Raw genomic sequence first — 25,666 nt, 5'->3', positions numbered from 1 at the left:
AAGTCCAGAAGCCCACATTGCCTAGGGTCCCCACCAAAATGATCCAAATTTGGCCCTGCTCTCTCAAATACTTTGAAGTGATGCAATAACCAGTGCATCATCAATATTTGCTCCAGTTCTTGAAACCTGTAGCACTAACTTGTCTTCTGTTTATAAACACCTGATTTGTGGCTATAGTTTACTGTAAAGTCTTGACCCACACACAGAAGGTTTTGGTTGTAGCATTTACAGTATTTAACAAGCTGTAAAGCTTCAAACTCTGCTCCACATGGCTAAAACCATAGTGCCGGGGATACTCTCTGGCCTGCTCTCGAGGGCACCCTCTAATGTTAGCAGTGCTGCATAGCAATAAACATGAACAGAACATAATGTATGACATTATAATGAATGATTTCTTAAAAGGTCTGTTGCTAAACACTACAGGTTACCAGATCTGAAGCAAACATTACATATGAAATTACATTAACTTCCATTTTGGTCCATTGTGAGTTTTTAAAACAAATTATATAATAATCAGTGACACACTTATTTGGCCATCCTAGTGTTGTGTTATATAAACAGAACAAAAACGAATTTAAGAGGTTTGTTCTCCAAATTATATGATCAGCTGTGGGGCTTGCCTCCCACCCCGATCTTTATGCATACTGTAAAGTATCACTTAATAAAGTATTTTACCAGAAAAAGTTCAATTCAAGTGGCATATTTCACTTTCCCACTCTTTGAAACCTCTAATGTTTTTCCCCAATGATTGTTTTGTAGTTTTTACAACTTACACATATATAGGTAGATGTAGGTTTCAGAGTTTTGCTGTAGTGGTTATGATGGATAGGTAAATTAAGTTGAATGTTGCACAATACTACCAATGAATGTCAAACTTTAAAACAAAATAAAATGTAAACTCTACTATGTATTAATTGTAATTCTTTTAGCTCTGCACCCTAAATATCAGAATACTCAATTGAGAAGCAGTAGTAACAGGTCAGTGATTGAATCTGGCTCTGTCAGTTCAGAGAAGTAGTAATGATTTACTATGAGTCTTGAGGCATCTATTCTTATACTCCTGAAAATGCTGAATCTTTATATGATGTCACCAAAAGTGCATTTGCTTAAAAGAAACTATCTCACACTAAAGGTTACTAAAATAATACATTTCAGACTTTCCATTTACTGCTCGTTTCTAGTCTTTTTTTTATTTCAGGTCCATTGACCTGCACAAAATGTCACCAAACGTCAATACACGGTGGGAAATGTAACTGTAAATCATTAGATACCATTAGAGACAAATGGATATGTCTTAGATACATGATACCTTGACTGCTGATAAATGACTGTAGGTACGAAGTAGGGGAAAAATCACTATTGGCTTTCTTAAGTGAAAGAACCTTAAGGCAAGAGGAAACTAGAATATTTAGCACAGAGTAAAATAAGTATGGTTCACTGCTTCAAAGATGTCTTTCATCCTTTACCATGGGTAGGTGAAGGACTATGGATAAACCCTATAATACAACCAAAGCATCCACCTGTTGACCAGGCTGTACTAGTGAATGCCAAACTAGGCACCCTAATCACTGTAAATAGAGTAAAGTCTTTCAACATTTGCCACACTCTACCTGATGAAACAAAAACAACATCACAGGCTATCTACTCATAAAAGCCAGGGGCTGGATTTTCCTCTGTATGAGGGTTATGCTTTTTTTTTTTTAATTTATTCACAATTTTTCCACATTTTACAATTATAGAAGGATGAAAGAGAGATAACAAAAGTAAGGAGAGACCTCTCTTCCAGTTTGTAAAATATGTTACCCATTAAGGCAAGTGAGGGTTAAGATTTTGTGTGAAATGTTGTCTGACTTTTGCCTGAAATGTTGAGATACAATATTCTCCCACACACCAACATACAGTATATATACAGTATATAAGCTTTTTGAAAAATGTGTGACAATTTAGGGGTCATATACTATAAACCATACAGTGTGCAAAGTCATGTAGGTGCCTTCCACCTGCCACTTAACTTGTATGTCATTAGGTTGATTATATTATGGAGTGGTGAAGCAGAAGGGGGCAACGGGCTCTGCCCTTAACCCCTGTGTTCATGCCATAAGATATAAGAAAAACTGAATGTTTGCAGATATACCCTGCCATGGCTACCTGGGGGCAGACTGTAATGGAATCTATCTCATGTTCTCAAGATGGCGTCCAAGATGGTGACTGCCTGCCTCACCACATGGCTCCTGCTGGGCACAGGTCTATGACCTCACCTTTTTCCCACTCCAGGATTGGTCGTCGGCGACGGAATGGACGCCGGCGTCAGAATCGGGCGCCGGCGTCGTCTGACGCAAGCGCGTCAAAATTGGCGCCAACCCAGGGACTACTTAAACGCACTTCCCCTTCCAGTCCTTGCCCAACTATATGTTCCTGCTACAGAGTTCCTGGGTGTTATCTTCTATATTGAATCTTGTTTACCGATTTCTGCCTGTTTTTCGATTCTGCTTGTCTTCTGCCTGGTCTGACCTATTTGCCTGTATTTTGACGATTCTTTGGATAAACCCTCTTGTACCTCGAACCTGGTCTGGTCTCCTCTTTGGTCTACACTATTACTGTGCCTTCGGGCCCATTACAGTATAGTTGGGCCATGGACCCTTCGGAGGAGACCCCAGCTCCACCTGATGTCGGTGGCGCTATCCGCGGTTTGGCTTCCCGCATGCAGTCATACGAAGCCCAGCAGTCTCACTTCGGTCAGGCTCTAGAAGCTATTCTGGACAAGTTGTCGGCATTGTCACCTGTGGCCCCGGTCCCTGTGGCCGTTCCTGCAAGCCCACTCCAGCCTTCGGAACCTCGCATTCCTGCGCCTCCCCTCTACAGCGGCGATCCTGATGCATGCAGAGGTTTCATCAACCAGTGCGAGATCCAGTTCGCCCTGCTGCCAGGACAGTTTGTATCCGAACGAGCTAAAGTGGGGTACATGATTACTCGCCTGCAGGGGAAGGCTTTGGAGTGGGCATCACCTCTGTGGGAGAAGGGGGACCCTTTGATTGACAACGCCAGAGCCTTCATCCGTGAACTTCGGATCGTCTTTGATGCCCCTGGTCGAGCTATGGCATCCTCGGCTCGCCTGTTCCAGATCCAGCAAGGCACTCGCTCTGTTCCAGAGTACGCTATCGAGTTCCGCACCCTAGTGGCGGAGACCACCTGGAACAATGATGGGTACCATGCCGCCTTCTACAACGGCCTAGCCATGCGTATTAAGAACGACTTGGTCTCCCGGGAAATTCCTTCTCAGTGGGAGGATCTGGTGGCGCTGGCTATAAAGGTTGACACCCGACAGAGGGAATTTCAAGTCGAGCTCAACAGAGAGCGTTCGAAGAAGTATCCCCGGTTCCAATCCACCCTGGCTCCCCGCTTCCAGAGACCCCTACGCTTCAATCCGGCTACTGCTTTCCCCTCTCCTTCTCCTGCGGCTTCTGCTTCCTCTGCTCCATCTACTGAGGAACCCATGCAGATCGGACGGGCTCGTCTTTCCGAACAGGAGAAGCTACGGAGAAGGGCTGCCGGCCTATGCCTGTATTGTGGGGGCAAATCGCACTTCGCCCATGAGTGCCCTGTGAAGCCGGGAAACGCCAACACCTAGGTAGGTTTGGGGAGACCTATCTGGGTGGTGTTTGTTATTCTCCCCAACCCTCTACTCAACGCTTCCTTCTTCCAGCACAGATCCAATTCGGTTGCCAGAAAATCCCAGTGCAAGCTTTCCTGGACTCTGGTGCTGCTGGAAATTTCATGGACAGAGTTTTTGCTGCTCGTCATGCGGTTCCCCTACAACCCTTGGCCTCTCCTCTGCGAGTGTTGGCTATTGATGACCGCCCTCTGTCTTCGGCCATTATTTCTCAAACCACCGCTGAACTTTCTCTTAGAGTGGGCACCATGCATCTGGAGAGATTGGCCTTTCTACTCATCGACTGCCCTTCAACTCCACTCGTTTTGGGGCTCCCCTGGCTGTGCTCCCATAATCCAGTCATTGACTGGTCCTCCACTCAAGTCTCCCGCTGGAGCCCCTATTGCCAACAGAACTGTTTACCTGCCGTACCCCTTATCAAGGTTTCTTCTGTTTCTTCCAATTTGTTCCTTCCATCCGTCTATCAAGATTTTGCTGATGTCTTCAATAAGGGCTCTGCAGAGACTCTTCCTCCTCACCGACCCTATGACTGTCCGGTCGAACTTCTTCCTGGTTCCATGCCTCCCGGGGTCGCACCTATCCTCTTTCCCCCTCTGAGATGGCTGCCATGAAGACCTACATTCAGGAGAATCTCCAAAGAGGCTTCATCCGCCCTTCTTCCTCCCCTGCTGGTGCTGGATTTTTCTTTGTCGAAAAGAAGGACGGAGGTCTGCGACCATGCATCGACTATAGGGGGTTAAACAAAATCACCATTAAAAACCGTTACCCTCTCCCCCTAATCTCCGAACTCTTCGATCAGTTAAGAGGGGCCAAGATCTTCACCAAGCTGGATCTTCGGGGTGCCTATAACCTCATTAGAGTTCGTGAAGGGGACGAATGGAAGACCGCCTTCAATACCCGAGACGGGCATTACGAATATCTAGTCATGCCATTTGGACTCTGTAATGCCCCCGCGGTCTTCCAGGAGTTCGTAAATGATATATTCAGAGACTTGTTGGGGCAAAGTGTTGTCGTCTATCTGGATGACATTCTTGTCTTTTCCAAAAATCTCCACGAGCATCGCTCCCAAGTGAAAGAAGTTCTTCTTCGCCTAAGAAAGAATAGTCTCTTCGCTAAATTGGAAAAATGTTCGTTTGAAGTGTCCTCCATCCCTTTTCTTGGATACATCATCTCCCAGCAGGGTTTCAAGATGGATCCAGCCAAGGTTTCAGCAATTCTTGATTGGCCCCTCCCCACAAGTGTCAAGGCTATCCAGAGATTTATTGGCTTTGCCAACTATTACAGACAATTTATTAAAGGTTTCTCTTCCAAGATCTCTCCTATCCTGGCCCTTATCCGCAAAGGGGGTAAACCACAGCATTGGCCTCCTCTAGCCTTGGAAGCCTTTGAATCCTTGAAAACTGCCTTTTCTTCTGCACCTATTCTCAGACACCCCGAACTCCTTCTTCCCTTCTTCCTCGAAGTCGACGCCTCAGATGTGGGAGCTGGAGCTGTCTTGTCACAGAGATCATCCTCGGATGGAAAGTTACATCCCTGTGCATTCTTCTCTAAGAAATTTTCCTCCTCCGAGCAGAACTACGATGTGGGGAATCGTGAGTTATTGGCAGTGAAACTCGCCCTGGAGGAGTGGAGACATTTACTGGAAGGATCCTCCATCCCCGTGACCATCTTTACAGACCATAAGAACCTTGAATTTGTCCAGTCCCTCAAACGCTTGAATCCCCGACAAGCCAGATGGTCACTATTCTTTTCCCGTTTTAACTTCATCATCACCTTTCGTCCTGGCTCTAGAAATAGAAAGGCTGATGCTTTGTCAAGAAGTTTTGTTCCTGAAGTTCCCTGCTCCGAAGATCCTGAACCCATTGTGCCTCCCTCTAAGATCGTCGCTGCCCTATTTCCCTCCTTGGCTTCACAAATCCTTTCCGCTCAAGCTTCTGCTCCTGACAATATTCCTCTAGGGGTTGCCTTTGTTCCACCTGATTGTCGCCAGTCTATTCTATCCCAGGCTCACAGTTCTAAACAGGCCGGCCATCCCGGAGTGGAGAAGACTACCGAACTCCTTTCTCGCCTGGTGTGGTGGCCATCCATGAGGAAGGACGTCAAAGACTTTGTTTCTTCTTGCACCATCTGTGCCATTTCCAAGTCTGGACATTCTCCCCCCAAAGGACTCCTTCTTCCATTACCCATTCCATCTCGTCCTTGGACTCATCTTGCCATGGATTTTATTGTGGATCTGCCTGTCTCCTCCGGTCACACTGTCATCTGGGTTGTCGTTGACAGGTTCAGCAAGATGGCTCATTTCATTCCCCTCCACAAACTTCCCTCTGCTCCTGAACTTTCCAAGCTTTTCATCCAACATATTTTTCGTCTCCATGGGTTTCCTGTCGAGATCGTCTCTGACCGTGGCTCACAATTCGTGTCTAGATTCTGGAGATCCTTGTGCAAAGCTCTCAACATTTCTTTGCAATTTTCTTCTGCCTATCACCCACAGTCCAATGGAGCCGCTGAGAGAGTGAACCAGGCATTGGAACAGTTTCTTCGCTGCCATGTTTCCCTGTGTCAAGACGATTGGTCGGATCTCCTTCCCTGGGCTGAGTTCGCCCATAACAACGCTTTGCATTCTTCCTCGCATCAGTCCCCTTTCTTCTGTGTCTACGGTCAGAATCCATTGGCGTTCCCTCAGGATCTTCTCCTCACCAATGTCCCTGCCGCCAACGATCAGGCTGCCCACATGATGGCTATTTGGGCTGCTGTTGCCTCTAATCTGCAGAAGAGCTCCCTGGTCCAGAAGAGGTTTGCCGACAAGAAGAGGATTTCCGCTCCACCCTATGCTCCTGGTGACAAAGTTTGGCTTTCCACCCGTAACATCCGCCTGAAGATTCCTACCCCCAAGCTTGGTCCCAGATTCATCGGTCCCTTTCCTGTCATTGAAATCATCAATCCGGTGGCGGTTCGTCTTCAACTCCCTCCAGAGATGCGGATCCCGAATGCCTTCCATGTCTCTCTCCTTAAGCCTGCTGTGTCTTTTTATTCTTCTTCTCCCCCAGCTCCAGTCCTGGTTGACGATCACCAGGAATTCGAGGTGAAGAGGATCTTGGACTCTCGTCTTTCCAGGGGCACTCTTCAATATCTCATCGAGTGGAAGGGGTTCGGTCCCGAGGAGTGCTCCTGGGTCAGGAGCTCAGATGTCCATGCGTCCATCTTGGTTCGTAGATTCCATAAACTATTCCCTCTCTCCCCTAGACTCGGTGGTCCTGAGGCCCCCCCTAAGGAGGGGGGTACTGTAATGGAATCTATCTCATGTTCTCAAGATGGCGTCCAAGATGGCGACTGCCTGCCTCACCACATGGCTCCTGCTGGGCACAGGTCTATGACCTCACCTTTTTCCCACTCCAGGATTGGTCGTCGGCGACGGAACGGACGCCGGCGTCAGAATCGGGCGCCGGCGTCTCGACGCCAGCGTGAGGACGCCAGCGTGAGGACGCTGGCGTCTGCGTCTGACGCAAGCGCGTCAAAATTGGCGCCAACCCAGGGACTACTTAAACGCACTTCCCCTTCCAGTCCTTGCCCAACTATAGGTTCCTGCTAGAGAGTTCCTGGGTGTTATCTTCTATATTGATTCTTGTGTACCGATTTCTGCCTGTTTTTCGATTCTGCTTGTCTTCTGCCTGGTCTGACCTATTTGCCTGTATTTTGACGATTCTTTGGATAAACCCTCTTGTACCTCGAACCTGGTCTGGTCTCCTCTTTGGTCTACACTATTACTGTGCCTTCGGGCCCATTACACAGAGTTGCTAAAGGGTGAATTGTGGCCAGTGGTCGCTTTGCACACATCGCACCACTTCACCAGGCGCAGACGCTAGCGTTACTTCGGCAGTGCAAGCATTTCATTGTGAAGATTCGCTAGCGTTTGTTTGTGCCAATTTGTTTACAGCGGGTAATTTAAAGTCTTATGGAGGTCTTAAGTATAGAAGTTAACTCTTTTCCTGATGCATGTCCAGGGAACCTTAATAAAGACAAGAGACTTAATATAATGCCCTACACATAAGCCCACGGTAAAATGAATGTTCCATATGTTATGAAATTTGTGGAGAAAACAGTTACCCAAAAAAAGATTGTTAGCCAAAAAAAAGTTTAAGTCAGGACTTTTGCAGGCAATTCCACTTCAAAAAAGGAAAAGTTACCAGCATTTTTGTAAACCTTTAATGCGTTTTTAGCTCACAGAATATGATGTAAGTGACAGAAGATTGAGGAAAATCTAGCTGCTTTATAGCACTTTGCCTGGTCTGAGGTTGCAAAGGCAACTCTGTTGAAAGAGGTAACGTTCAGTAAAATCTGCATTTGCAGAGTGAATTTGCAGAGTAATGTCCATTCACCAGAGCGAAAAGTCGCCTGTCGATAGAGTGCAAATGACTGCTAGCAATGTTCCTGCTCTTAATTTACCCAATTCTGGCCATTCTGTGACATTTCGGGATACTTCTTTCAGAGATTAAAGCTTATGTAATTGCACCCTTAAAGAAATAGAAGCACCAAAAAATGAAAGGGAATGACAATATAATGTACTGGTGCCCTGCACTGGTAAATCTGGTGTGTTTGCTTTAAACACTATAATCTATATAAACAAGCTGCTGTGTAGCCAAGGGGGCAGTCATTCAAGCACAGGATACACAGTAGATAACTGATACATTTTGAAGAATCCCATTCATACTACAGAGCTTATCTGTTATCTGCTATGAATCGTGTGCCTTTTCTCCTTTTTCAGCTTTGAATGGCTGCCCCCATAGCTACACAACATCTTGTTTATACTGTATAAACTATGGTAGAGTTTCTGAAGCAAACATCAGTTTTACCAGTGCAGTGCAACAGAAAATTATATTTAAATTACTTTAAAACACTTTTTTCATTTTTTGGTATGACTGTTCCTTTATGGCTGAATAACAGGTCAAGTTATCCAAAATATGAACATTTTGTAAAACTGGTGGACAACCAGCAGATGGATTTTCAATTAAAGGAACAGTAACTCCAAAAAATTGGTTTTAAATGAACGACAATGTAATGTAATGATGCACTGCACTCGTAATCTGGTGTTCCATACTGGAAGGAGAGCATGACAGAAATCGGTATATATTGTTTAATACATTCATCAAGTCAGTCAAGTCAGAGCAGCACTGTTTAAAAACAAAAAGTCTAGAATATTTAGAATAAAAGTTTCAGAAGCTTCTGGCACTTCTCTGAGGAAGTGCCGGGAGATCCGGCAAGAAACGCGTAAGTCAGTCAGCCCTGCATACCCACCGCTGTAACCCCCAACCATGTGTGTGTTGAAATAAAGCCTACTTTTTACACCGATGCTGTAGTCTGCAAATCGTGTCCTGGATCAGCGCCGAACGTGATGAGAATACCGAGTGTCTCATACTGAATACCGGCGGGAAGTGGCCGGCGTCTCACACAGGTTGCGACCAGGAGAACACAGCGATACTGGGTGAGCTCCGATGCGGATCGCATCATCTTTTGTATAATTATCCATATTATTATGTCCATGATTAATAGCATCCGTGAGCAAAACAGAACTATTGTTGTAAGAATATATGAAAACTTAAAAGTTATTTCAGACAAAATAGTAGAAAAAAAACCCCAACAACCTACAGTATCTTTCAATAGTTGAAAAAATGGCCATTTAAAAGTGCAGAGACATCCTTTTTAAGAAAGGCTGTAGATGCCCTTCAATTCTTTAGAAATCTTATTTCAGGATTTTGTACATACACTCATGGGTGGATTTTCATTAAGGCTAGGGAAGGCTAAGCCTTCCCAAACCTTGTTGATAATAAAGAATCAAGAGAAGGAAAAAATAATAAAGAAAAAGCTTTACTTCCCCTCAAGATGTAAGTCCCAGGACAGTCTCAAGAAGATTGGCTAGGCTGGTAGAAGAAATTTGAAGCCTTCTGCAGCCTAGTTAATCTCCTAATGGCAGGACTGGGACTTGCAATTTAAAAAGAGAGTATAACAGAGTATAAAAAGAGAGAGACAAATGAATAATTAAAAGAGGAATACAGTAACGGCACCAACAGACTGAAACTAGTAGGAGAGCAATAAAAATAGGAGGGTACGTGGGACAGCAGAATAGGGGGGCATCCTGAAAAAATGGAGTGTCAAGTGTCAAATCCACCTCCCCTATTCATTAAACACCGTCTCTTATTGTGTCTTAATGAGCCTGGAGTGTAAAAATAAGCGCTACACATCAACATCTTGCCACTAGTGAGAGGCAAATAAATGTTCTGACATGTTGTTTATTTATTACTGGGGAACTAACAAAGTCTCATTATACAAACTAAAATCGCTTCTTGTATTCACCTACCTGCCACAGATATTAATTTGTAGAGAGTTATAGGGAGAGGCGAATGTGACCTGTTTGAGTTCACCAAAAAATTGTGAAACAGCAACAAATGTCATTGAAGTCTATGGATGACAAATTGTTGTGATGTGCAAGAAATGGGTGTCATTTTTGCGGTGAAACTCTGTGAAAATTTTCGCTCATTACTAGTTAACTATCATAGACTTAACACAGTACAACACACTAATTGCTCTTTCCTCTGTGACATCCCCTGTGTTTACAGGATATAAGCAAAGAGATAAAATCAAAACAAGGAATGGGTTAAGTCGCCTCCCCAAGCACAAAAATCACCCTCTGCCTATGCATACACTGTTACCAGAAACAGAACCATGATTAAGACTATGGCACATGCATTGTTTTGAATACCACTACTTTTTGTGGTCATCAAAATATCACTACTCACCCAAGATCCCTTCCCAATTACATGAAAAGACTTTGCCATGGGTAGCTCAGCTACCAGTAGTGGAGAACGTTGCCACAAGCAGTCAACAACGCAGGCCTGATTTACGAAGCCAAGGACAACATGTTACACGCATATTGTGCAATAAGGACAGTTCCTTGAACGCCTAGAATGGAACATATACATTTCGTATCTCTGTTTTCAGTGAGAGTGGCAGGAATATGGAATACTTGGGGCCTTAGTTAACATCATACAACCATGGAACCCTGCCACAGTCGCAAACCACCTCCACATACCTGCTCTTTTCTGTTTATGATCGGGAAGGTCCAGGAGCACAGTGGCTGTAGGGAGTAGGTCTGGGCCAGCAGGGTCTATGAGGGCCGGGAGCCTACCAGGTTATTCCCGGTGTCCTGCCGGCCCAGTCTGACCGTGGTAAACATTGTCATACAATGTCTTTCAATGTATAGTAGTGGTAAATGTAAACCAGCTGAATTTGCTAAGTAATCTTGAAAATCTTGACCTGGATAAACAATAACTTTATAGACAAGGTACTGTGTTATTACAGTGAAAAAGTAAATCAGTAAAACATTAAAGGGGTGGTTTGCCTTTAAGTTAACTTTTAGTACGTTATAGATTTGCTCATTTTAACCAACTATTAATTGGTCTTCATTATTTTATTTTCTATGTTTTCTTTCTTGCCTTCTTCTGACTCTTTCAAATGGGAGTCACTGACCCCATGTAAAAACAAATTCTTTGAAGGCTAAAATGTATTGTTATTGCTACTTTGTGTTGCTTATCTTTCTTTTCAGGCCCTCTCCTATTCATATTCCAGTCTCTTATTCATATCAATGCATGGTTGCTAGGGCAATTTTGACCCTAGGAACCAGATTGCTAAAACTGCAGACTAGGGAGCTGCTTAATAAAAAGCTAATTAACTCAAAACCATGAATACTAAAACAATTGAAAACAAATTGGAAATTGTCTCAGAATATCACACAATTAAAAACAATATGGATGTAACTTACCGATTATCAACCCATTAGAAATATAACTATATCTGCTATGGTACACTAGAAAATATATAATGCAAATGTCATAATCTGAACTGGTGCCAGGGTTAGGAAAAGGAAATTAGTTTGTATTGGGTTTCCTTGTTGTACGCCAGCAGAACCCCATTTCTGCTCTTTCCAAGGTTGTGGTTTGCCTATTAAAGAAAGGGAGGAAATTCTGATATTCTAAAAATTACCAAAGGGTAAAGCATGCTGGGACTTGAAGTCCACCAGTCAGAAGGAAAGGCAACAGATGTAACAAATATTACATTTTTTACAGGTGGGGAACCTAGGGGAATCCCTCCCTTTGTCACATTTTGGTCTGCATTGTCACTCTTTCAGGTGTCTAGTGGGCAGGTACCACAGATACCAATTTTTCAATTTGGAGTACAAAGGTAGTAAAGACATTTTCACTTGAAGTCCAACACCACCTTTGAACCCACAGTTAAGACATAGGATTCTAAAAGTAAGAATTGTATACTGGCTGAACATTTATTTATTTTAAACACACAGGTTTGCACCGTGAAAGGAAAAAAGTAAACCATAGTGAGTATCTACACTATGCAGGACAGCAATATTTTCAGTAAAAACTTTAATGGGGGAGTTCGTTTATAAATTAAATCTAAATGTTGCAGATTTGCCTTTTCTTAACAACTTTTCAAGTGGTCTCCATTTTAAAAAAATATGCCTTCCTATTTCTGCCTCGAAATAATTCAATTTTGGTTGTTTACCCTTCTATAGTGCCCCTATCCTATTCAGTTTCCATTCTGAATCCCAAACTGCTGCCTTTTTGCAGGCCAGGACTGTCTCTATTTATTGGCCAGGGAAGTGGAGGCAAAGCCGAGCGGGGGCCAAAGCAGAAACTGCCAAAAAGAATTGAAGCTGCGAAGAATGAAGAAGCTGCTGTCTCCTCGGAGGAAGAAGGCTGTCTGCCAAATTTTCCACTGAACACCAATGGTCTTTTTTTAAAAAAAAAAATCCTTGGCAACTGTTTTTTTTTTTAACTTTTATAGGGGCAGAGTCCTAACCAACAATGTTTTTTTACTTTAATGGGGGACCCTGGCCAACAATGTTTTTTTTTTAACTTGGGGGTCTGCCCACTTATATTATTTTAACTTGGGGGGGTCTGTCCACCAATATGTTTTTTTAACATTTATGGGAGAGAGCCCTGGCAACCGATATTTGTTTTTTTTTTTTGTTTTATTGGGTGGAGGCCTGGCTGCCAGTGTCGCATATTTATATGTGGGCTGCTATAATTTTTTTGTCAAGGCTGCTTTTGACTCCCAGCCCTGCTTGGTTGTATTCAGATTACATTTTACATTTCAATATCTCTATTCCAAAAGACATATTGGAGATAAGATGGTATAAACTCTCAAGTCCAAGGCAACTTTGAGAAACTTTACAAAAAATTTAAATTTTACCACAGATCAGCCATACAAATGTGCACTATTTGTATTTTAAAGTGTCTACATACCAGATAATACAATTAATCTAATGCATATTTAGAATCGATGTTGTATGTTCTTAATACAAATATGTTTTTGGGTGCTCTAAAAACATAGGGCTTTAAAATCAATTGTATTTCTATGCTTATAATAAGTTATATTTCTGATATAGTTCTCCTATTATGAAAAAGTTACCCATCTATTTTAAAATTTAAGGATAATATAAATCACAAGGAGTTCCATGATCATATACAAGCATGAGGCCAAAAGAACAAAATTACATCACCCCTGATTAGAATTGATGACATCACCAAGCATCATTTACAAGGATATAATTTAGATAGATAGATTATAGATAGATGATAGATATGATAGATATGATAGATATGATAGATATGATAGATAGATAGATAGATAGATAGATAGATAGATAGATAGATGGATAGATAGATAGTAGATAGCTAGATATGATTGATATATAGATTGATGATAGATAGATAGATAGATAGATAGATAGATAGATAGATAGATAGATAGATAGATAGATGATAGATTAGACAGACAGACAGTGTGTTCCTGGGAAAAGTTCCTTAATAGGGGAGCTCAAAAGCAATTTTCCATTTAACACAAATGAAGTGCCAAAAATCATGTCACTTAAACAGTTAAAACAGGTTCTTAGTTGTACTTGATGAAATCTGAGAATTTGAACAAACGTGCATTAGCTGAAATACCTTAGAAAGCTATGGGTGGGATACATTTAAGAGGCAGGTCAAACAGAATTTTAAAGAAGATAGAGATTAAGCACCTGAAAGTATAATCTCCCACCAGTATTCCCAATATACTTCTAGCATGCTCAAAAAAATATTCTAGCCGCCCATATTTAAGATATGCAGAAAACAGACTGATTCCAAATGATCCATATAAGCCTTTTATATAGATTTCTTTTTCTGCTGATGTCATCCATCCAATACAGATGCAGCATGACCATAAAATAATGCAAATAGGTGAAAAAAGAATGTTTGTATTCATTAAAATGCTCCACATACTTTAAGGGCCACTAAAGCCTTTGTATATCAGCAGAACAGTGTATTAAAACACTATCGACCACCATCCATATAGAGTATGTTCACAGGGAACCTACAGCCAAAAGCTTCATCCAAGGCATGAAAAGGTGGCAGTGCCTTCAAGCTACATGCAGAAAGTATGATCAAAGGATAATCAAGGACATAAATGAGGGGCCTATTTATCATGCTGTATAAAAGTGGATTAAAACATTACCGGTGATGTTGCCCATAGCAGCCAATCAGCAATTACATTTCAACAAAAGCAATGATCGGATTGGTTGTGATGAGCAACATCACATGTTTTACTCCACTTTTTACACAGCATGATAAAAAGATCCCTACGTTTTTCACAGCGTATGATACAGCACGTACCAAACGTAACACTTTAACTGGTAATACTTACCTCAGCTTGTTCAAAATCAGTTTCATTCTGCACCATGTCTGTCTGCTTTACAACGACCTGTGATGACAGCCCATTTATTTTGCTGTGCATAGCCTCCATCTGTTTTCTGGCTTCTTTTAAGTCAACTTCCATATCCTATACAAAAGCATGTAAAATGAAAAATAGCAAAAACGTCATGAAAAAAAAGAAACACAAAAGGGAAAAAGTGTGTCTGTATATTACACAAACTAAACTTCAAACACAAATGTATTCTTTATTTCCAAACAGCCACAAGATGGATGCTACATATATATGAAATGAAGACATCTTTTGAAAGCATAATGCTTTACTACATTATTAAACATGGAAAATATTGACAGAGTTTCTAAAAATCGGAAGCATCTTAAACTTAAAAACTGCTTGTATTCTTTAAGAACAGAATCTGTTTTACTGCCTAATGATTAGACTTTAGGATGGCTATTTGATGTCAGCTTCCTGCTTTGCGCCATCAATTTTTAAATAGCTGTGGGTTTTAAGTGTAGGAATTTCAATGAATGCTGGTCCCCACTGGCATGTTTGAATACATAAGTTGTTATCACAGCAAATAACACAAAGCATAAGTGTATGCCACAGAGAAGTGTGGAGGATCATACTTATGTGGAACGCAGCTACTCTGCCTTATACCTTTATTTTGCCATCAATGCCAGATTTGTGCCTCCTGCTTCCTTGCTTTCTCCAGGTCATTGAGCAGGTCAGCACTACTCTTACTCAACCCCTCCTTTTCCAGCTCCACATTTTTTACAGTCGCTGCTGCCTGTTTTGCCTTTTCTTTAATTTTTTCTTTATTACTCTGTCACAAAGCAAAGGCTGCAAATTGTGCAGGTTATAATCAACAGATCAAGCACAAGTGACCTTGGCCCCTGAAGCTTGTATGGGTAGTTGTGAAATTCTATGCATTTCATTTGTGCAGGTGGAGAGGACCTATTTCTCTAACTACTTGACAGCTCTGATGAGCACAAATTTGCAAGGAATACTTTAATTGATCAAAATGCCTTTGATGATGTCCCCAGCTATTTTTGAGACCCACACAGACTTATCATTCCAGACCTCGGCTTTATCAATAAATAATACCAGTCCCATCAGATTGTAATTAAAAGAAGCCACATCTTTACACTGCGTTCGTTTGCTCCATTCCCATCATTAACTATTTATCTAAAAGCTATAAGCCTTAGATTCTTGCCTTTAAAGCAGTAACATGGAGTTAGCTGTATGAGGATTTACATCAAGGCCTCAGGCAATTCTTCTGGAGTGCATGTCCCTTTCTATGTCACACAGTGGCACACAGCTTGAAGCAGGAAACTTCATAACAAGACAACAGTTAAACAGATGATGTACCTTAAGTTCTTGACTCTTATCTGTTAATTATTCTTGGAGGTCATTCAGTTCCTTCTTCAGCAATATAGTTTCTTCATCTACAGCTATCTTTCTCTGAAGTAAGTTGTTTATTTCTTGTTGTTGCCCTGATGTTCTCTGTTTGATTAAAAGAAGGGAAAAATATAGAAAAAGCAATGACATGTCGGTGTTAATCGATTGCTCCTTTGAGGTTTTGCAAACCAAAGCTGATTTTGCTTAAAACCTATAAACAAATACCTGTAAGCAAGATTTAGCATGTTTACTAGTACAGCTGTAACAGCAAGGTAAAATATAAGGTCTTATACTCTCATCTGAATATATCCAGCCTTGATAGAATTGCTGGAAGAAGAAAGCCTAACTATTTGCATTTTGTAACTGTAAGTAGAAAAAAAACAAACCAGCTGTGAAATATCATTTGAAAATTTGAGTTCTTAACACTCTCACTGCCAGAATTCCACACTTTAGTTATGTGTACGGGAAGACAATTATCGAACCATTTGTGCTGTTTCGCTGTTTAGGAGAATTTCCTGGTAGGGAGAATATTTTACAGAACAACTTAATATATATATATATATATAAAAATATACATATATATATATATAATATATATATATATATATATATATATATATATATATATATACACACTAGGGGACTGGTTATCCAAAATTGTCCGGGTAACGGATCATTCCATTATTTGGATCCTCATACCTTAAGTCTACTAGAAAATCAGGTAAAAAAGTGCTGTCCAACTGGCGGCCCACGGGCCGCATCTGCCCTCCGAACCACCCCTTGTGTGGCCCCTCACATAAAAGTCTGCATGCTTTGATTCCTTATCTTGAGTAAACTTTTAAAGGTATCAGTACTGAGATTAACTTCCCCCCTGCATTGTTTACACCTCAAATTCAAATAGTAAACTCCTGCATTGTTCACACCTGTAATCCCCCCCTTCACACCTGTAACACCTCTATTGTAGGCATTTATTCATTTTAAGGATTTATTCATTTTAAGGAGGCCATAGAAGTAACAATTACGATCTTTCTTGGAAAAGATCTTTCCAAGAAAGAACATTTGTTTCAATACACACGTGTAGAGCTGAATCATCAGATATACAGGAAGAGACAATAGAATTCTACCTGTATCTGACGATTCAGCACTAACAATGGCTGATGTTTTGGGCACCCGATAAAAATTTTCCGTCCAGCCCGATTGACTAGCCGACCGATATCCAAGTCTTCTGCCAATATCGGTTCTTTTCCTACCATACATGCACCAAATATCGTACGAAAATTCATATTATCTGTGCGTCTATGGCCACCTTTAGAGTGGTTCTGACTGTCTCCTGCTGTATTTTGCCTTCCCTATGCTCCCTTTGTATGTGCCATGCTCTGCCTGCCCTATACTACCTAACAGGGTTTGTTCTGTGTTTGTTAGAATTTGGAAATTGTTGTTAGGCAGCCCCTAATGTGTACAATCATGTGCTGGGGGTGCAGTATTATCCACAGGGGAGGATTAGGCATATGGATTTAAGGATATGTAACTTAATGTTTTATATTTCAACTACTTCAAATACACACTACATGTTTTAGGTGTGTTTTAAGCTCCTAAAAACCATACATTTTTTAAAAACATTCTTCCAAACTGAATGAGTAATCTGTATATTACAAAATGCCAAATTACAAAGCTTTTCTAAACTCACACTTTCCATTTTACAGAATCTTATCTCAACACAAATCTGGGTATACCTGTTCTACTACCACATATACACAGTAGCATAGAATTTATCCTTTAAACAATGCAATCCAGACATTTTTTGCTTAAAAAGATTATTTTAGGATACTGGATCCATTTTTATGTATCTTCAAGCTCCCCATACATATTGCTGTTTAAGTAGATATTGGAAGGAAGCAGACTCTTAAAGATGATCATATCATTAGCAGGCAGTGGGCCAAGAGGAAGAGTTACACATTATTATGTAATGCAGCACCATATTGCTGCAATGAAATTAAGATTTAAAGTTTCTATGATGTCATGTATCCATCTACTAAGAAAAAAAGCAAGCACATTTTGATCTAAACTTTAATGATTTTTAAGAAATATGTTCCCGTTTCATTTCTGATTACATATAATAAAATGGACTTTTACATCTACATTTAGAATAATGGAATGGAAACATTTTTTTAAGAGAGCAATGTGCTTATAACGACCCATGCTGCTTCTATAAGCAATTAAAATCAGTTATAATTAGTCCATGCATGCTACATCCAGGATATGAAATTATTTATTGGTTGGCATGCATAAACAGATCCATTTCACAGACCTGCCTTATGACAACTCCTATTAAGACTAATCCATCTGACATATTTATGAATTCTTATTAATACTCGATTTGCATAATGTACTAAAGTTTACCTGCATAAAATAAGTCAAATTCATTTTATTCATTAAAAAAATATATGCACATGGTATGTCACTGATTGTCACAGTCAAAATAAATAAAATCCCATTTCAGTGACTAGAATAGGGTATGTCCTCATTGCTACTAGCACGAATCGGCCGGGCACCGGGCAATACACGTTTTGGAGAGCCAGGGTGTGCAAGCTGGTAACTATATTTGTGCTCATTGCTACTAGCCCATTTTTCCACTAATGTTATACCTAAATAGGAGTTACTGGGGTTGATGTTTAGCATATATATTTTCTAATTTATTTTATTGAAAATTCTTCTACTTTATTATCTAGTGGACCAAAAGCAGAATTCGTTGATGTTACTGATGTGGGTGCAGAATGTTAATATGGAGGGCCTTGATTGTTCATCTTTTAAATCAGGCATTACAGGACAACTAAACCCTTAAAATGAATATGGCCAAAAATGCCATATTTTACATACTACACTTATTGCACCAGACTAAATTTGCAGCTTCCCAACAGTAGCAATGATTCAGGACTAGTGATGGGTGAATTTATTCGATAGGTGCGAATTCGCTGCGAATTTCCGTGAAAATTCGCCGACTTCAAATATATTTTGAGGCCAGCGACACCAGCGACAATTCTTACGCCGGTGATAATTAATAGGCGCCCATTGACTTTAATACGTGTCCGAATTGTCGCCAGTGTCCAAATTAGTGTCTCAAAAATTTTTCACCGTTTCATGAATTTCGCGGGAAATGTGCACATTTTTTGGTGAAGCGAAACGGGAGAAATTCGCCCATCACTGTTCAGGACTTCAAACTTGCTCAACTCTGAGCAGCTGTTGAGAAGCTAAGCTTATGGATTGTTGCAAATTATCAAGCAGAAAATGAGGTTGGCCTGTAATATAAGCTGATGCTACAAGGCTGATTATTAAATTCTGATGCTAGTTGCACTGGTTTCTGTGCTGCCATGTAGTAATTATCAGCCCTATATTGTGACAGTTATCTTCTATGAGTACTGTATATTGTAAGTGGGTCCCTAAGGTCAGTAAGTGACAGCTGCACAGAGCATGTGCAGTGAATCAGCAGAAAAGAAGATGGGGAGCTACTGGGGCATCTTTGGAGGCACAGATCTTCCCTGCTAAAGGGCTGTGGTTGCCTTGGGCTGGTATAGAAGCCCAAAACAAAATGTGTAACATTTACAGCCTTCTTTTTTACACAAAATGTTTTCATGCTTCATCTGCATCTAAATTCAGCTGGTAGGATGAGATCTGTCAAAAAATCTAGGGGCATTGGCACTTGTTGACTTGTTACTCACTGTAAAAGTGAAAGGGGAGAGAACAACTTTACAATTATGGTGCATTGATAAATTTAGAATGATCTCTTTGCCATCTACTACAGCAAACTGCGCCCTCCAGCAAATTTGTTTTTAATTCATCTTTTAAACAAGCTTAAACTGTCCTGAATTAAACAAACTCAAGACAGTATAAGCCTATTTAAAAAAGTGCTTGCATGTTACTTACCCCTTCAGTTACCCGCTGGGCATCCTAGACGGTTAACAAACAAGGGAAAGTTGTGCTCACCACTAGTTTTTAAAAACATTAGGCGGGGGTGCAATGAGGGTGTGACCACAAAATACATATAGACAAATACAAGATTCCTCTGCACTCAACCCATTATCAATATATTTAAGACAGAGACATTTTGTGCATACTGCTACTGAAAAATGCCTTACCCTTTAAACAAAACAGGGATTGTTTGTCCATATATTGCAATATATTTAAGCTGGCCAACTACGTCAAAGTCATCCCATATCTGGCCAGTCCTATGCTCAATTTTCATCTGATTCATTAAGAATTCTATGGTTTAATTATACATTTTTTTTTTTGTATATTCTTTATTTTTCAAAAAAGCAAAGAAATCATTGCAGAGCATATAAGTACATGGAAATGCAGTATGATAACACATGAGGAAACAATACATACATCAGGTTCAGCATGTCTAAAGCAAATTCCAGTGAGAGCACATTTCCGTCAGTACGAATAAGCTTCTGTAATAAGCCATCAATCAAACCAAAAAAACATAATAACAAAAGGAAAAAGAAAAAATGGAGAAAGGAAAGAATGAAAGAAGAGAAAAGGAGAGGGAGAAGGAAAAGTCACTTGGTCACTCGCCCATCCATCAACAAGATGTCATCTACGAACAGCATAGCAAAGTAGACACAAAATAAGACAGTCCATAAAATCAAGCAAGCTCCTAGTCCATGTGTGGCTATTTTCAGCGATTTTGCTCCAGGTAAAGTACCCAAGGAGACCATGTGCCTACAAAGGCCTCTTGCGTCATGTGGAAATAACTGAGTAACTCCTCCATCCGCATGATATTACCCATTTCACAGATCCATTCAGCTATGGTCGGGGGAGTAATAGATTTCCAGTGACGGGGGATAACAGATCTAGCTGCACCTAAGCAAAAACCAATTAACGATTTTTTATATTTCGTAGCAGAACCTGGTAGGATAGACAGCAAACCCACAGCCGGTGTTGGCTGCCAATCTAATCCGGTTAATTTACCCATTATATGAAATACAGAGGCCCAAAACGGCTGTAGGCTGGTGCAAGACCACCAAATATGTGTAGGAGAACCAGTCTCCCTATTGCACCTCCAACAAAGATTTGAAACAGTAGGGTAAATTGCATGCAGAATATCCGGACATCTGTACCACCTGGATAATATTTTATAATTAGTTTCCTGAGTTTTGCACGCAATGGAGAATTTATGTGTCAACAAAAAACTATTTTCCCACTGCTGCCTCGTAAATGGTGTTTGCAACTCATTTTCCCACTTAACCGTATATTTAGGTAATACATTATCCGATCCAGGCTCAGGTAAATTGTATAACACAGATATTGCATGCTGCACTGGTGAGTCTTGAGAACATAACATTTCAAAAGGGGAAGATAACAAATTGCGAGGCCAAGAACTCAACCGCTTCTTTAGCCAATGTTGGAGCTGTGTATATTTTAATCGCAAAAGGAAAGTGTCAGCTTCTAGAGGGCATAGGGTCGGCAAAGGGATAAGCTGCTGGTTCTGTAGAACTTGAGAACAATAAAGACTCTCATTATATCTCCTCCCCAAGAAGAGGCCTCGGGTCATACCTGGAGGAAAATCAGGGTTTCCTATTATAGGGGAAAGAGGACCATTACGTGCAATAAGAGATGGTGATACTTTAAGGAATTGATCAGCTTGCAAGAGAGTATCCCTACATATTTTGGGAAGTGTGCTAACATCAGGGCGCAAAAAGGGATTCAACCACCATAAGGCCTGTAACGGTCTATCCACTAATGATTGTTCGATCTGAATCCATTGTTTAGTCCCATGGTGGTGGAACCACTCTAGAATCCTATTAAGTACAGTAGCCCTTAAATACTTTCTCAAACAGGGAAGACTTAAGCCTCCACGCGATTTATGTCGTTCTAAAATATTTTTACCGATCCTGGGTTTCTTGCCCTCCCATATAAAATCAATAAAAGCAGATTGCAATCTATCAAAAAAACATTTAGGAGGTCGGACGGGTATGGTTTGGAAACAATAAAGAATTCTCGGCAAGACATTCATTTTTATTGTATTCATACGCCCAAACCAAGAGATGTGAAGAGGTCTCCAATGTATAAGATCTTTTTTGATTTGGGTAAGCAAGGGTTCATGGTTAAGTTGGTAAAGTTTATCTAGATCTGCCGAGACATTGACACCCAAATATTTTATTGATGTCGCCCTCCAGCGGAATGGGTAGTTGGACTGCAGCACACGTTGCATATTGGCTGGTAAAGAAACATTCAATGCCTCAGACTTATCCATATTAATTTTAAAGTTACTAAAATCCCCATAGGTCTTAAATTCTAACATCAATACTGGAAGAGATACAATCGGATTGGATATAAAGGTCAACAGGTCATCTGCGTACAAAGCCAATTTATGTGCTTTCCCTTTTATAGCGATACCAGTAATGTTTGGGTTACTTCTAATTGCTACAGCCAAGTGTTCCATAACTAAAGCGTATAATAACGGGGACAGGGGGCATCCCTGACGCGTCCCATTGTGTATTTTCACTGGGTCCGACAGTGTCCCATTTACCCTGATTCTAGCTTGGGGGGTCGAATAGAGTGCCATAATTCGTTGTTTAGCCTTGGGCCCTAATCCGATCTGAGACAAAGTTTCTTGCAGGAAGGTCCAATTGACTCTGTCAAACGCTTTCTCAGCATCAGTAGACAGAGCCAATATAGGGACCCCCTGACGCTGCGCAATATCCATGATTGTAATAACTTTCAAAGTATTGTCCTTGGCTTCTCGGCCCGGAACAAAACCAACCTGATCCGAGTGAATAAGATATGGAAGGTGAATCTGAAGTCGCTCTGCGAGTATCTTGGCATAGAGCTTAGTATCTACATTTAAAAGTGATATAGGCCGGTAACTCGAACATGCCAAAGGGTCCTTCCCAGGTTTATGAATCAGAGAGATATGAGCATCCAGCATAGTCATGGGGGTTCTAAGAGGAGAATCAAAATTATTGAAAGCAGAGAGTAAGAGATCCGAAATATCATCCTGTACCGTCTTATAAAAGAGGGCAGTTAGCCCATCTGGGCCCGGAGCTTTCCCTGATTTGACATGTTTCAAAGTTTGTAACAATTCAGTCATAGTTATCGGGTCCTCCAAGGCATCAATATCAGTCTGCTTAAGACAAGGGAGCGCAGTTCGCTGAATATAATCCTTCAATTTGACTACAAATTGTTTATCCGTATGCTGTAGAGGGTTCTGAATGTTATATAAATCCGAATAGTATTTTTGTAGAGCAGTGGCAATTTCCTGCGTTTTGAACACCACCTTGTCATTACGGGTTTTTATAGCTGAAATAAAGGAGGTGTTCATTTTCTGCTTAAGAGCACGTGCTAGAGCTTTCCCAGGTTTATTGCCATGTTCATAAAAATAACATTTAGATTTCTGCCAACCATAAATCGACTTCTTATGTAATTCAGCTTTTAATAATTCCCTAGCATTAATAAGCTCCCTTTGAACATTGTCAGATAAAGAGGATTTATGCAACAATTCCAATTTCGATATGCTAGTACATAAATCAGATATACGTTTAGACCTAGCTCTTTTCAGTCTAGTGCCATGTTTTATAAAGATGCCTCGGAGGACCGCTTTAAGAGCTTCCCATTTTGTCACCGGGTGGGTAGTATCAGTTTTATGTATGTCCCTAAAACAGGCAATTTCAGCCTTGATCTCATTTACACAATCCGTGTCTCTAAGCAAGGATTCATTTAACCTCCATGACCATGCCTTACGCTCTAATGAGGGGATAACGACAGTAAGAAATATGGGTGCATGATCCGAGAGCAACTGAATGCCTATACTGCAGTCCACCACCCAATCCAGAGCAAAGTGCGACACAAACAAATAATCAATCCTGCTATAAGTCTGGTGCACCTGCGAAAAATAGGAGTAGTCCCTATCAGTGGGGTGGCAAATTCGCCATGTATCCATCAACCGGTTAGTGTAGAGTTGAGATTTTATATTTTTAATTGTGCTAAAGGGTACACAAGATGTCCCAGTCGATGTATCAACCCTAGGATCTAGAGAGACATTGAAGTCACCACCCATGACAAGTACCCCCTCAGAAAAACCATCAAGTCGGGTCAATAAACTCTCCACAAAATTATGCTGGCTGTGATTTGGCGCATAAGCATTAATCAGCGTCAAAATCTGGCCTGAGATATTAACTTTAATGCAAAGGTACCGTCCCCTAGGATCCACGATCGAATCTATAACCGACAAATTAAGATTTTTATGGAAAGCAATTGCCACCCCTTTACTTTTAGATTCAGGGTTATCGCTGAAAAACCATGTTTGATAATACCTATTTGTAAATTGTGGCCTGTGACCCGACTTGAAGTGGGTTTCCTGTAACATTGTTATCATAACTTTTTGTTTATGCAAACCTGTCAATATTTGCGACCTCTTTGTTGGAGAATTAAAGCCACGGACATTGTAGGAGCAAATCTTAACGTCAGACATATTTAGATAGATATGCATTCATGTAGACAGAGCAGTGACCAAGTGACTGAAAAAGAAGAATAGGCATTAACATCAAAAACAATGTTTTCCCAAAACATTTTAACTGTTTGAAAAAATGAACCAAACCATCAGTAAAAAAGCAATTAGTAAAGGCAAACCTTACATAAATCTCGGATGGTTCAAATACCCTATGTGGGGGAGTAGGGTATAGTATGGACTGAGACATTAAGATGGTTATATAAATGTAGCAGCAACCTAGCCGGGCTAGTGCAACAGAGTAACATAAGTAAAACGCAACATTAATATGTAATGCTTCTGGACCCTTAGAGTGTCAGACAAGCATCGGTACTTGAAAAAATAGGAAGTTCGTTCAAATGGAACAAAGAGTCACATAACGCTTTCAGGTAGTTACCACTCTTTTCTTGGTCGGAAGTACTGGGGCCACTTCGCGGTGTATGGTCTCTGACTGGGCGATTCTTTGAAGTAGCAGGGTTGCTCCGTTGATCAGCGGTAGACATGAGCCATTCCCAGGAGTGCCAATTCGGGACCGAAATCTGTGGAAGGTCCAGGTGTTGCAGGAAAGTGGGGACATCCCTAGGAGCCCTGATAGTGATCGGCTTACCATTTCTCAAAACGGACAAGGCAAAAGGGAATCCCCATTATAGCGTATGTCCCGTTCTTGAAGAAGATCCAACACAGGTTTAAGAGCTCTCCTCTGACGTAGGGTATTCCTGGAAAGATCTTGGAATAGCCTCACTTTGGCATTAGCAAAATCGATCTCGTTTTTGTTTCTGGCTTTCATCATGATGGCCTCTTTCACCTTATAAAAGTGGACTCTACAAATAACATCACGTGGAGAATCAGATAAAAGATCTTTCGGCCTCAACTCTCTATGAACTCTGTCCAGTACAATAGATTTCTCAGGCGGTTCGCCCAAAGCATATTAAACAGGGCAGTTATTGCAGTAGAAAGTTCTTGTTGGCCTACCGACTCAGGAAGGCCTTTGACCCTAATATTATTCCGTCTAGATCGGTTTTCCTGATCATCCAAAAGAGTCTGCAGATGGCAAAAGCGGGCCTCATATTGAGTGATCGTTACATCCATTTGAGCGATGTGCTCTGAGTTAGTGAGAACTGACGTCTCCAATTGAGAATATTTTTCCCCCGACGTCAGACAATTTACCATGCAGGGCGGCAATCTCTATCTTTAATGCAGATTCAGTATCATGAACAAGCGTCTCAATATCACTCCGAGACGGTAATGAGAGAATATGTGCCCTTAATTCCCAATCCATCTGCGTGGTAGCGTTATCATTGTTAGTGCGCGGCATGCGCTGCCCTAGACCGCCATTTTGAGGTGACTGCTGTGACGCA

The 25,666-nt window shown here is 41.0% G+C and overlaps 1 pseudogene; it reads right to left on the bottom strand.

Moving 5' to 3' along the window:
- LOC108704809 overlaps positions 1-25,666 on the bottom strand; it is a 136,542-nt pseudogene that overhangs the window by 85,905 nt on the left and 24,971 nt on the right.

The sequence above is a fragment of the Xenopus laevis genome, chromosome 1S (assembly GCF_017654675.1).
Source record: "Xenopus laevis strain J_2021 chromosome 1S, Xenopus_laevis_v10.1, whole genome shotgun sequence".
NCBI classification, from domain to species: Eukaryota; Metazoa; Chordata; class Amphibia; order Anura; family Pipidae; genus Xenopus; species Xenopus laevis.
Note: the sequence above shows the minus strand (reverse complement) of the source record. Positions and strands in the feature narration are given on the sequence as shown.